We start from the raw sequence: 12935 nt of genomic DNA on the forward strand, positions 1-12935 counted from the left end.
AATTTTTACCCTTTAAAGATCTCCACCTCAACATATGCTGTTTCCATTTCCTACATTTTTTAAGTATTATTTTTTTTAGAAGAAGCATATCATTACAGCTTTAATATGCTCAGTAATAGTTTCCAGAGCAAAGATACGGCTCTTTCAAAAGTGGCTATAAAAATTTAGATTCGCTGCTGAATTAATACAGTTATACAATATTGAACTCAGTATAAGCCCTGTAAGACATAAAATTGAATGAGATTTTAACCTTTAAAAAAGATATCCATTTCATTTTAAAATATATTGTTTCTTACAGAAAGACTCATTGTTTTTGTTAGTAACACTGAGATGGGGGTACATGCGTCTCTAATCTGTGTGTATCTGATTATTACTAGTCATAATCAGTTGCAGTCAGCTGCTTGGAACCTGTGTATGTCTATAAAGTATTTGGATAGATTTCAATGGTAATGTTTATCACCTCTACTAATTAACATGACATAAATGTTTGTGCTTCCTCTTCAAATATAATACATATTTTTAGGTTGTTGATTTGGTGTGTGTGTGTGTATCACACAGAACATCCCAAACCATCTTATTCAACTATACACCCACTTCCCAGATGGCAACCCCCATAGTCTCCCTACCCCCACTAGAGCCCTTATACTCTGTTATCCCTGCTGCTGTCCACTGTGTTGTTGGTACCCCCAGCCATCCCCCATTACTTGTCCATCTGGTGAATCTAGTCAGCCTATCTAGAGGTCTTTATTTTAGGAAGGTCAGCTGTTCCTCATCTAGCAGCAATCACTTGTCAATATTCCTTTAGATAAGATTGGGTGTGCTGTTCATTTTCTCAGTTCTATGCTGGGTTACTATCTGGGAGCCCCTTGGGCCACCCTGGCCAACAACTCAAAAGAAGGTATCACTTATCTGGCATTGTGGCTTGTTAGGTAGCCTTTATCAATACACATGGACTCTTAAAAAATTATAATGGCCCCTTTAATGTTTGGTTATACTTTCCTTTTGGGTGTTTAAGGCCATACAGTTGGCCTAGATAAACAAATTTATTTTTTCTCTTAAGGTCGTTTGAGGACCTGTTCCTCAGGGGTCACATGGGCTTGGGAGGAGCCTCTGGCTCCTTTCTTTAACCAGTTCTACCTATGTGAAGATAAGTCAAAGGTCCTGCTCAACCATGGCTGGCTTCGCTTGGAAGCATGGAAGAAATGTTTCCTCTGTGTGGACTCTCCTCTGTGTGGACCCTCCTGTTTGTAGACTGGACACTGGTTCAAGTCCGTCTCATGGGGCCTTCTCGGCATCCTTGATCAAGAGGACAGGTGACTCGCTACAATTACAGGACATTTTGGGAGATGCTCATATTGCCCTGGACCTAGTCGACCTAGGAGGGCAAGGAGCAAAAACTGTCCTTTAAGTCCCTCTGACTAAATTAGCATAGGCCTCAAAGCATGTCTGTTAAACACCCAAGAAGGTTAGTTCCAACAGTCTGATACTTTTAATTACTGTGTTCTATGTAGATAAATCTTGGGCAAAGGCCATTTGTTTTCAGATAAACCTAACCTAGACATATATTTCTTGATCTGGTATCTATAATTTGTCAGTAGGTTGTTGGAGTTATATGGTTCCCTCTGGTTTTTAAAACTAGCTAGGCATTATTTATCTCTTGCATTGTCTAACCCCTGCATCATGGTTTCCCCAATTAATGTGCCCCCAATTTCCCATTTTCTCCCTTAATAATACCTTTCTCCTATGGTCCTACCTCTCTTGAGCTCCTTCTTTTCCTTTATCCCCTAGGTTCCTTTTATACCCTTCCCTCCCCCCTTCCTTAAAGTAACCCAATTTTTATCCATATCGCCCTTATTAAGGCCTGTTTCCTACTGTTCTTCTCTTTCAACTTACTTCTTTTCCCTCACCCCCTGCTCCCTTCCATTATGCTGTTTCCTGCAGTTATGGCTGTATACTTACTCACTAGTTCCATCCATTTACCTGCAAATTTCATGACTTCATCTTTCTTTACTGCTGAGTAAAATGCCATCTTATAAATGAACCACATTTTCATTATCCACTCATCAATTAAGGGACACTTAGGTTGCTTCCATCTCTTAGCTATTGTGAAAAGAGCAGCAACAAACGTGGATGTAGAAGTGTCTCTGCAATAGAATGCGTTCTTTGGGTATATGCCAAGAAGTGGTATAACTGGGTTAAATGGTAGGTTATTTGTAGTTTTTTAAGAGTTCTCCACACTGTTTTCCATAGGGGTTGAAGATTTTAAGAGTTCTCCAAACTGTTTTCCATAGGGGTTGAACAAGTTTGCAGCCCCACCAGCAGTGGATGAGTGTTCCCCTTTACCCACATCCTCTCCAACATTTGGCATCATTTGTTCTCTTGATCTTAGACAATCTGACTGGGGTAAGATGAGATCTTAAATTGGTTTTAATTTGCATTTCCCTAATTATTAGTGATCTTGAACATTTTTTAAGATGCTTCTTAGCCATCTTTACTTCTTTTGAGAACTCTCTGTTCAGCTCCTTAGCCAATCTTTTAATTGGGTTACTTCTTGTCTTGATTCTCTGATTTTTGAGTTTGTTATATATTCTGGATGTTAAACCTCTGTCAGGCATGTTGCTGGTGAAGATCTTCTCCCATTCTGTGGGTTTTCTCTTCACTTCCCTGGTTGCCTCCTTTGACGTACAGAAGCTTTTTAGTTTAATGAGGCCCCATTTGTTGATTCTTAACCTCGTTTCCTGAGCAATTGATGTCCTGTTTAGAAAAATCTTTTCTTACACATATATCTTGTAAGTTTTTGCCAATGTTTTCTTCTAACAGTTTCAGAGTTTGAGGCTTTACATGGAGGTCTTTGATACACTTGGAATTGACATTTGTGCAAGGTGAGACATAGGGGTATATTTTCATTCTTCTTCCGGTGGAGATCCAGTTTTGCCAGAACCATTTGCTGAACAGACTGTCTTTCCTCCAGTGAATGCTCTTGGCCCCTTTGTCAAATATCAGGTCACTGAAATTGCATGTACTCATATTTGGGTCTTCAATTTTGTTCCACTAATCTATGGGTCTATTTTTGTGCCAGGACCATATTGATTTTATGACTATAGCTCTGTAATACAGCTTAAAATCTGGTATAGTAATCCCCCAGCATTGCTCTTAGTGCACAGGGTTGCTTTGGATACCCAAGGTCTTTTGTGCTACCATAATGAATCTTCGAATTTTTTTTTCAAATTCTGTTAAAAATGTCATGGGGATTTTGACTGGCATTGCATTGAATCTATAAATGACTTTTGGTAAGATGGTCATTTTCAATACTAATTCTTCCAATCCATGAGCATGGGAGGTCTTTCCATCTTCTGAAGTCTTCCTCAATCTCTTTCTTTAAAGATATAAAATTTTCATTGTAGAGGTCTTTAATGCTTTGGTCAGGTTTATTCTGATACATATGTTGCAGCTATTGTGTAGGGGAGTGTTCCCATGTGCTCCTTCTCTGATTATTTCTTATTGGCTACAGACTTTTGTAAGTTAATTTTGTAACCTGCCACTTTACTGAATGTGATAATAATTTCTATGATTTTTCTGTTGGAATTTTTGGCATCTCTTAGATATAATATCACCTGCAAAAAGAGATATTTTGATCTCTTCTTTTCCAATTATTACTCCTCTAATTTTCTGCTCTTGTCTAACTGCTCTTGCAAGAATTTCAAACAGTATGTTAAAGAGAAGTGGAGATAGTGGACAGCCTTCTCTGGGTCCTGATTTCAATGGGAATGCTTCCAGTTTTTCTCCATTTAGAATGATGTTGGCTGCAGGTTTGTTATATATAGCTTTAATTATGTTGAGGTATATTCCCTCCAGTCCAACTCCCTCTAGGACTTTGAATATAAATGCATGTTGAAATTTGTCAAAGGCCTTCTGTGCATCTATTGAGATGACCATGTGGTTCTTGTCATTGTGCCCATTTATATGATTTATGATGTTTATTGACTTACATATATTGAACCATCCCTGCATCTCTGGGATAAAGCTGACTTGATAATGTTGGATGATCTTTTTGATGTGTGTCTGTGTGCAGTTGGCAAGTCTCTTGTTGAGAATTTTTGCATCAATTTTCATTAAGGATATGGGTCTATAGTTTTCTTTTTTGGTTGTATCTTTACCTGGCTTTGGTATTAGAGTGATGCTGGCTTCATAGAAGGAATTTGGAAGTTCTCCCTCCATTTCTACCTTTTTAAGTAAATTAAGTAGTATTGGATGTAGATCTTCTTTAAATGTCTGATAGAATTCTGCTGTAAATCCATTTGGTCCTGGACTTTTTTTAGCCTGGAGATTTTGTATTACTATTTCAATTTTCTTTTGTGTTATAGGTCTGTTTAAGCTGTTAATCTCTTCTTGGTTTAGTTTTGGTATTTCCCATGCCTTTAGATATCCGTCCATTTCTTTTAGGTTTTCAAATTTCATAGCATATAAGTTTTTAAAGTATTCCCTTATAATATTCTGTATCTTTCTGGATCTGTTATGATGTTTCCCCTTTCATCTCTGATTATGTTGATTTGGAGATGCTCTTTCCTTCTTTTGGTTAACTGGGCTAGCAGTCTGTCAATCTTGTTTGTCTTTTCAAAGAACCAGCTCTTGGATTCGTTGATTCTTTGCATTGTTTTCTTTGTTTCAATTTCATTAATTTCTGCCCTGATTTTTGTTATTTCTTCTTGTCTGCTGGGTTTGGGTTTCATTTTCTGTTGCTTCTAAAGAGTTCAAGTGTCTTTAGTTGCAATGTTAAGTCCTGTATTTGTGTTCTTTCCGATTGTTTGATGTAGGCACTTAGAGCTATAAACTTCCCTCTAAGGGCAGCTTTCAGCGTGTCCAAGTGATTTTGTTGTGTTGTACTGTCCTTTCATTTAGTTCCAGGGATACTTTTATGTCTTTCTTAATTTTTCTTTTGACCAAATCTTTATTCAGGAGTGTATTGTTTAATCTCTTTGTGTTCATGTGTGACTAGGGCTTCTTCCGGTGTTTATTGTAAACTTTATGGCATTGTGGTCTGATAGAATGCATGGAATTATTTCAGTCTTTTTGTATTTGTTGAAGTTTGTTTTGTGCCCCAGTATATGGTCGATTTTGGAGAAGGTTCCATGGGGTGCTGATTAGAAAGTATGGCCTTTCATGCTTGGGTGGAATTCTCAGTAGATGTCTGTAAGATCCGTTTGATATACAGTATTGTTTAATTCAGATATCTCTCTGTTATCTCTCTACTCTGTTGTCCGATTTAATGGAGATAGTGGGGTATGGAAGTCCCCTGCTATTAATGAGTTGGGGTTAATCTGGGTCTTAAAGTCCTTTAGTATTGTTTTTATGAAGTTGGGTGCACCAGAGTTTAGTGAATATATGTTCATGATTGTAATGTCTTCTTGGTTTATTGTTCCTTTGATCAGAATGAAGTGGATCACCTTATCTCTTCTGATTAGTTTTAGTTTAAAGACTACTTTGTCAGATATTAGAATTGCAATGTCTGCTTTTTTCTTAGTACCATTCACTTGATATATTTTTTGCCATCCTTTCACCTTAAGGTAGTGCCTGTCCTTGAAAGTGAAATGAGTTTTTTGCAGACAACGAAAAGATGAGTTTCGTTGTTTTATCTATTCACCTAGTCTGTGTCATTTGACTGGGGAGTTCAGTCCGTTAATATTTAAAGTTATTAATGAAAGACGTGTATTGAATCCTGTCATTTTTATTTCTGTTTACATTCTTAATATAGCTGTACTTTTCCACAGTTATATCTTCATTGACTTTCTTTTTGTAACCCTTTGGGTATAGTCATTCCTTTCTTCAGCACTTTGTATTGCTTCCAGTACTCTCTGAAGGGCTGGTTTTGTGGACATGACCTATTTATGTCATGGAAGATTTTTCTTTCCCCTTCGACTATAATAGAAATTTTGGCTGGGTATAGTAGTCTGGGTTGGCATCTGTGGTCATTTAAAACTGGGAATACTTTGGTCTGGGCTCTTCTGGCTTTCATAGTTTGCACTGAAAGACAGCTGTAATCTTGATGGGTTTTCCTTTATATGTGACTTGTTGTTTCTCTTTTGCAGCTTTCAATATTGTCTCTTTGTTGTGTACATTTAGTGTTTTTACTATGATGTGCCATGGAGAGTTTCTTTTCTGGTCCTGTCTGTTTGGTCTTCTATATGTTTCTTGTATTTGTATGGGTATGTCTTTCTTTAATTTGGGGATATTTTCTTCTACGATTCTGTTGACGATCTGGTCCATGCCATTATTTTGGGATTCTTCTCCTTCCTGTATGCCTATGATTTGTAAGTTTGGTCTTTTTATGGTGTCACACAATTCCTGCATATTCCATTCTTGTGCTTCCTTAATTTTTTCATAATCTTTGCCTTAGTGATCTAGTTTTTCCACTTTATCTTCTAGTCTTCATATTCCATTTTCCATTCACTCATCCTATTGTGAGGCTTTCTCCTGTCGTTTCTAATTGGCTTACTGAGTGTTTCACTTCCTTTTTTTTTTTTTTGGCCTAAGTAGTCTTCAATACTTCTAGCTCTTTTCTGAATTCATTTAGAAGTTTATCCTGATATTCTTTCAGTACTTTGATTTCTTTTTTTGTGTGTTCTTTTAATTCACTGAATTTTTTTACCATGTTTATAACTGTTCATTTGAGTTCCATATCCTGCATTGTCTCTAGGGGGTTCTCATTGTACTCCTCTAGAGGACTATTGGTATTTGGTGGGGATGTGTTATTTTGGTTTTTCATATTATTATTTTTTCTCTGTGATTTTGACATGTGAATTTCTTTTGTAGTTTCTGATTCTTGTGTGAGACTCAAGCCTTCAGGTTTAGGTCTGCTTCTTTTTGTGAACTTTATTTGTCTTTATGGTATACTTTTTGGGCATGAAAGCTGGTTCATCTAAGCTTCCAGTTCTCTTTTTTTATTTTATATAAGAGTGGCTGCATTGCTTTTATCTTCAGGAGTTCCCACAGAGACCCAAGTCAGATAAGGGTCAGATGTTCTCAGGCTTTCTCCTAAGGTCTGGATCCATCCAGGAAATATTTTGGCCTCAGGAATTTGGGGGTTGGACTGGCCTGGGAGCTGGTCCCTGCGAAGATTCTGGTCTCGGGCAGCTGGTGGCCACCCCTACCAGAGATGCAAAGGGAGGTGGCAGTGGGAAGAGGCCCAAAACGCTCCTGGGGACAGCACCAAGGAACTGGGTTGGTCTGGATACAAAGGATCAGGAAACCCAAAATGATCCCAGCATCCAGGTAATCGACTGGGATGAGGCCCAGAGGGCTCCTGTGGACCTCGAGAAGGAACTGGATCCATCTGGATGCAAAGGATCGGGAAGCAGTGGTGGTTGCCCGGTGTCTGGGGCACCAAGACAAGGAATGGGACAGAACCCAAGCTAGAAGGAGAGACGGGTGGGTGGGAGGATAGTCATCATGGTGTGAATGAGGCTGGGGGAGTCAAGGCACAGAGGGCATGGTCGACTTACCATGTAGAGAAGCCGGCCCGGAGGTGAGGGTGAGACCAGGTCCAGAGTGCTCCCAGGGACCTCGAGAGGGAACTGGGTCCATCTGGATGCAAGGGATCAGGAAGCAGTGGTGGCCCTGGGCCAAAAGGTCACCTCCAGGAGTCTAGGAAGGAGACTGGTGGGCATGCAGCCCAGAGAAATAGAGGATTCATACATTTTAAAATAGGTTTTCTCTTAAATAGTTAATTATCCATTAACATAAAATGTAGTGACTGAAAAACATGAGAGAATTGTAGACAATTCTTTAAACATTGTTCGCTAGAAATTTAATAATGCCAGTTGACTACGTAGTTCAATCTGACCTGTGCTCCATGACTCGAATATATTGATAAATTTTGAGAATTAAGAAATGAATTCACATTTCTGCTCCTTTGCCAGTAATATGCTGTTTTTATGAATACAGCTCTGTAATATAGTTTACAATTTGATATGTTAATCCCACCCCACCCCCACCAATGCTCTTTAGGCACAGAATTGCTTTGGCTATGCAGAGTCTCTTATGATTCCACATGAATTTTGGAATTTCTTTCCAATTCTATGAAGATTATTATGGGGATTTTGATTGACAGTGCATTGAATTTACAAATTGCTTTTGGTAGGATGGTCATTTTGAGAAAGTTAATTTTACCAATCTACGAGACCAGGAGATCTTTACATGTCCTCATGTCTTCCTCAATCTCTTTGTATAAAGATTGAAATTTTTCACTGTAGGGATCTTTTATATCTTTTGTTAGATTTACTTATAGATATTTTTAAGGCTGCTGTGAAGGGGCATATTTTCGTGAACTCTTTAGTTGCTTCTTAGTGATATATAGAAAACTACTAATTTTGGTAAATTGACCCAAACATGAGTGCACGTAATTTTAACCACCCAGTATTTGATAAAGGTTCCAAGAATACACACTAGAAGAAAGACAGTATCTTCAAAAATGGTTCTGGAAAAACTGGATATGCACTTGCAAAAGAATGAAATTGGACCCTTATCGCTCACCCTACATAAAAGTCAAATCCAAATTGATCAAAGACCCCAATGTGAAACCTAAAACTCTGAAAGTGTTAGAAGAAACCATAGGCAGTATTTGCCAAGATATAGGTGCAGGAAAGAACTTTCTAAATTGGGCATCAGTTACTCAGGAATTAAGGTCAAAGACCAAAATGTGGGACTGCATTAAATGGAAAAGTTTCTTCACAGAAAAAAGAAACAACCAAGGAAATAAAGACAAAACCGGCTACACATCTGAGAGATGACTAATATCCAGAATATACAAAGAACTCAAAAAATAAAGAATCAAGAAAACAAATGATCTAGTTAAAAGATGGGCTATGGATCTATACAAATAATTCTCAAATGAATAAATAAAAATAGCTAAGAATCACCTTACAAAGTCTTCAACATCCTTAGTAATTAGGGAAATGCCAATCAAATCCACTTTAAAATTCATCTTATTCCAGTGAGACTGACCAAGATTAAGAGAGAAATGACATCAAATGCTGGCAAGGATGTGGGAAGAGGGGAACACTCATTCACTACTTGTGGGATTGCAAACTGGTGCAACCACTACGGAAACCAGTGTGGAGAACTCTTAAAAATAATAAATAATAAATAAATAAATATATATATAAATAAACCATATGATCAGGTTATACCACATCTTGGCATATACGAAAAGGACTCATCTTACTGCAGAAATACCTGTGCATCCATGTTTGTTGTGACTCTTTTCACAGCCTAAATTTCCTTTAACTGACAAATGTATAATGAAAATGTCATGCATTTACACAATGGAGTTCTACTCAACAGTAAAGAAAGATGAAATCATGAAGTTTTCAAGTTAATGGATGGAAGTATAAAATATTATACTAAATGAAGTAACAGAATCTCAGAAAAACAAGTTCTAATTTGTGGGTCTTAGCACTGAATCCTTATTTGTGAGTATATATCCTCATATAACAGCAGGATCCAGGAAAATGGAAAGAAACCACACAGGCTAATGGAAAGAAGGAGTGAGAGTGGGATAGTAGGAGACAGGTGTTACCAAGGGGGAATGGATAAAATGAGGGTATTTAACTGAGAAGGAAGGAAGGCTTATACAAGGAACCATGAAGGCAAAGGGGAAGAAGGAGTCCAAGAGAGGGGGAATGCTAGTAGACAGGTATTAAAAAGAAGAAAATGGGCTTGATTCAACTGCTGAGGTAGGAGGGAGGATTATACAGGGAAAGAAAGAAAGATAATTCTTAGTTGATGTGAAAAACCAGAGGAAAAACATTATTTCCAAAGCTTACTGAAAAATATACATAAAATATCTGTACATGAGTGCATGTTTGTAGTTGAGGGCTATAAAACAAGAAACACAGTGCCAGACAAGATAAACTGCCCTTTGAGCTGTTGGTCTGGGTAGTTCAAAAGACTCCCAAAATAACACAGGCTATTGCCACAATCTTTGTCTCCCAGAGCTTGAAGGTAAAAACCCTATTGCTGAAGACTGGACATACTTCAGTTAAAGAACTTGGAGCAATATAACTAAAAATGACCTGAAAGCCTCCTTCTTGATGAATAGCTCTCAAAGTTTTAGAGGCTAATATGCAAGCTATTAGGAGTTAAAATCAATCAATGGCCCAACCCCACCTATAAAGCCTAATAACCACACAACAATGACAAGCACAGCAAACGATCTCTATTGGTACAGTAGTGGCACTTTTATCTTGGGGGTAATCAACAGCTATCTAATTGGACTTAAAGCCCACTCAATGGGGAGGGAGACTCATGTCTGGTATTGTAAATATAGCAAAATACATGTGGATGGAGAGGCCATAGAGTCTAGAGAAAAACATGAATCTGTCACTTCCCTGGACAAACGTAACTTCTTACTGTATGCTAAATATGGATTCTATATTTACAGACAAGTATACGTGTCACAACTCTCAACTAAGCTTCTGTTTGTAACAGATGGATACTTTACAATGTTCCACTACTGGCCACACACAAAGAATAAGTGTCGGTAAAATGTCCAGCCCTACCTGACACATTTAAAATGGAACCTCTACACCTAAGGCTTATAGAACATGGTGAAACAAGGGATAGAGAGAATATTAATGCATTTCTCATCTTTCATAAGCAAAACTTCCTTATGCAACAGAGGGTGATTAACACAGAAAGTCACAACTGGACAAAATGCAGAGAGTAAGAGAATACAGAATACATGTCCCTGGAGAGACCTTCTATATTAAACCTCACTCAATCCAAGGCTCATGGACCATTGTGGAAGAGAGGGCAGAAAGAATGTAAAAGCCAGGGTGTTGAATGACCACAAGAAAAGAGAGTCTCCCAGGTTTCTAGGAACTTGCTTTTATGAACTTGCAGACAAAAATCTAGCACACAACTGAAGAAATGGACAGGTGGTGCCAGTCTTAGCTGAGTAACTATTGACAGCTGATCACTGCTGGGTGAAAGCAAGTTGGTCTCCTTTAAGGAGATGACTTTAAACAGACATATCACCCATTCCTTAAATGTAAATTGATGTTGTTTACATTTATCACTCCATTCTGGGTCATAATGAAGAAGTTCCATCACTGTGTCCTATTGTGAACTCTGTAGTCTGTTTCCAACCCACTTAATTTTCTCCTTACCAGGAAAGTATTCATTCATATCCAGTGAGTACCCTAGAGTCCTTCGAGGACTCTTGGTTTGTAAAGTGGACAGAAATTAGGGGAGCGATTAAGCAGACACTGTGATATTTCACTAACTACCACAGCATCCATGATCCTTGACCATACATGAAGATGCCATGATTTGTAGTCCAGTTCTAACTATGTAGAATCATGGTCCACAGCCCTCCATATTTCCAAGTGCCTTAGGCAGAAGTGGGTTTTCTGTATATGTATTGATATCATCATTCCAAGTATTATATGTATAATAATTAAATATTTTAATCATGTTTCAGGGAAATGGTTAATTTGATTCGGCCATTGCACCTAACTGGTTGTCCTAAGTTTCAAGACCTTTAGGGAAGTGTGGTAACTTTCTTAAATTTTATTTCCTGGACTTTCCTTGTTTTCCCACCAGTCATATTTCTTGACAATGCTTATATAATACACATCTTGAATCAATATTTAGTGCTGTGTGTGCTATCAATCCTTGCCTGATAATGACCATGCTCAGCACTTGCCTGACCCATCCAACTTAACAGGGCCTTCTGTGGGAGTGGCATGTGCTTGAGATTCTGAACTTTACTTATTAAATATAACTTGTATCTTTGTAATTCTTTTACCTTTTATCTTATTTTTTTAAAAACATTTTATTTTCCAGCCACCATCTTTCCATCCTGTTTAAGTGTCTACAGCACAACTCACCACTCCAACCCATTCAGTGGTCTGTGCAATGGGGGCTGCAGATCAGTCCTCCCTGGCCGGCTGGGTACTCCAGTCTTCAGTCGGAAACTGCCGGATTTGCAAGTCTTCAGACCAGTCTGCCACTTCTGGAAAAGCCTTGGTGAACTCGGGAGCTGGTGCTGTCCATTCACCCTGAAATTCCTCCTTGGTCACAGCCTTTTCAGCAGAAGCTTGCTTTTTCTTCTCAATCACTTCAGGCTCTCTGTAGAAGAAGAGATCAGGCAAGACCTCCCATGGGTGCTCACGGGAGATGGTACCACTCTTGCACAGAACTTCCCCTGCCAGCATCCACCACATCAAACCCACTGAGTGAGTTCTCTTATTATGCATGGGATGGCAATGTCTACGTAGTGCAGAGGAGAATCTGTGTTACACAGACTGATGGTAGGCAGGTTGACATAAGTCACTTCCATGAGGGACTGGTGAACAGAAGACATGGCTCCATGAAGGCTGCTTAAATCTGGTTAGTGAAGTCCTAGGAGTGAAGTAGCCAGCAATTGGAGCGGCTGCAGTGTCAGCAGCAAACTTCAGTGCAGTGATCTTGGCAACAATGGCATGAGCTGCTAGCAGCAGCTTCTCCCAGGTCCTCTTCAGAATTACGATGTAGATATCATCTCTTTTCCTCTTATAGATGTACTGTTCCATCTGGAAGTCAAGGTTGGTGCCACCCAAGTGGATCCCTGCTGCATGGAATTTGATGACATTTCCTTCCTTCATTTGCAGGATGTCAAGGGATCTGGACATTGTGTTAGGTTCCCTTTAAGTTTTGACAGGAATCAAGAAAAAGGCTGTATGGACCCCTCCCTGGGCAGTTCACAAAAAGTTTTGCTAATTCCTTTAGAAAACCTCTTTTTTTCTTTTTTTATTGAATTTTTTCGAATTTCATATAATATTTTTGATGATATTTATCCCCTCTCCTACCCTCACCCCTCTTAGAGTTCCCCACTGCCGGATTTCATGTACTCTGTCATGTATGTTAAGGCCTATTGAGCCAAGTTTGTGTCCCCA

The 12935-nt window shown here is 38.6% G+C and overlaps 1 pseudogene; it reads right to left on the minus strand.

Annotated features, from left to right (window-relative positions):
* Window positions 1-11864: 11864 nt before the first annotated feature.
* LOC103730169 lies at window positions 11865-12671 on the minus strand (annotated as a pseudogene).
* Window positions 12672-12935: the final 264 nt, after the last annotated feature.

This window comes from Nannospalax galili, unplaced genomic scaffold (genome assembly GCF_000622305.1).
Source record: "Nannospalax galili isolate Female #2095 unplaced genomic scaffold, S.galili_v1.0 scaffold1733, whole genome shotgun sequence".
Lineage (NCBI taxonomy): Eukaryota > Metazoa > Chordata > Mammalia > Rodentia > Spalacidae > Nannospalax > Nannospalax galili.